Below are 873 nucleotides of genomic sequence, written 5' to 3'. Positions count from 1 at the left end.
TCTTTCATTCCCCCTTACCCTCTACTCGGCCCCGTAGCGGTGTATCCCTGCAAGTACAGGAGACAGTTATAGGGCCGTGTAATCCCCCCCCTTCTCTTCCCCCCTCAACAAGAATCTCATTATTATTATCTGTCACACAGAGCAAGTGTGACAGATACTGCGCCTTTTTCTTCCAGCGACAGTAGCGATGGTGTACCTACAAACTTGCTCTAGGCGGATAAAGTGCGACTAATTAACGCCGATAAGAGGCAAATGATAGAGGAGAGGAGGGATTCCCCTGATACTTAATATCCGAAATAGACTGCTGAAGGTCATTTCTTACTAAGCAAACCTGTGCATTCCACGAGGTTTATCTATTTATGATCTGAATTATTACGTAACTAAACTCTCCTTAAGCGAACGACCTCGCATTACCGAAGTGCCTGCAACGGAGCAGCACCAAAACAGCCGCCGATGAGTTATAAAATCTGACTTTTGATGGTATAGCGAGGGGGAAAGCGCGAACGCAGTCCCCCACTACCAAAAATTGCATGCCCCATCTGCCCCAGTTTGGGGTAGTGGCAGGGGTCAGCACGAGCGTAGTGCAATGCCCGCACCTCTCCCTGGAGGCACCGCCTTGCTGATCACGGTAGCCTCGGCACCAGGTAAGTATGCTTGGACGACGTCTCTGCCGCGGAGGCAACCTACAGAGACACCGCCTTCTGCTCAAGTTACGACCGTTGGGAAATAAAAGAACGTGCCTCTCCCTGCTCCGTGTTGCTTGTCCACCCGGAGAATAACAAATGTTTTCTTGCGAACTCTCAAGCTGTTAATTCAAAACTATTTTGTAGAAGCCTACTGACCATTATATGTGCACAAAATAGGCTACAAACT

The 873-nt window shown here is 48.9% G+C and overlaps 1 non-coding gene across 1 annotated transcript; it reads right to left on the bottom strand.

Annotated features, from left to right (window-relative positions):
• Nucleotides 1-488: 488 nt before the first annotated feature.
• Nucleotides 489-652, bottom strand: LOC146184351 (U1 spliceosomal RNA). Its single transcript, XR_014708997.1, has one exon. It is a non-coding gene; the product is annotated as a U1 spliceosomal RNA (small nuclear RNA).
• Between the last annotated feature and the right edge of the window lie 221 nt (nt 653-873).

This window comes from Amblyomma maculatum, chromosome 7 (genome assembly GCF_055883805.1).
Source record: "Amblyomma maculatum isolate TAMU_Amacu chromosome 7, ASM5588380v1, whole genome shotgun sequence".
Classification (NCBI taxonomy): Eukaryota; Metazoa; Arthropoda; class Arachnida; order Ixodida; family Ixodidae; genus Amblyomma; species Amblyomma maculatum.
The sequence above is the reverse complement of the archived record's forward strand: the minus strand, read 5'-3'. Positions and strand labels throughout refer to the sequence as shown.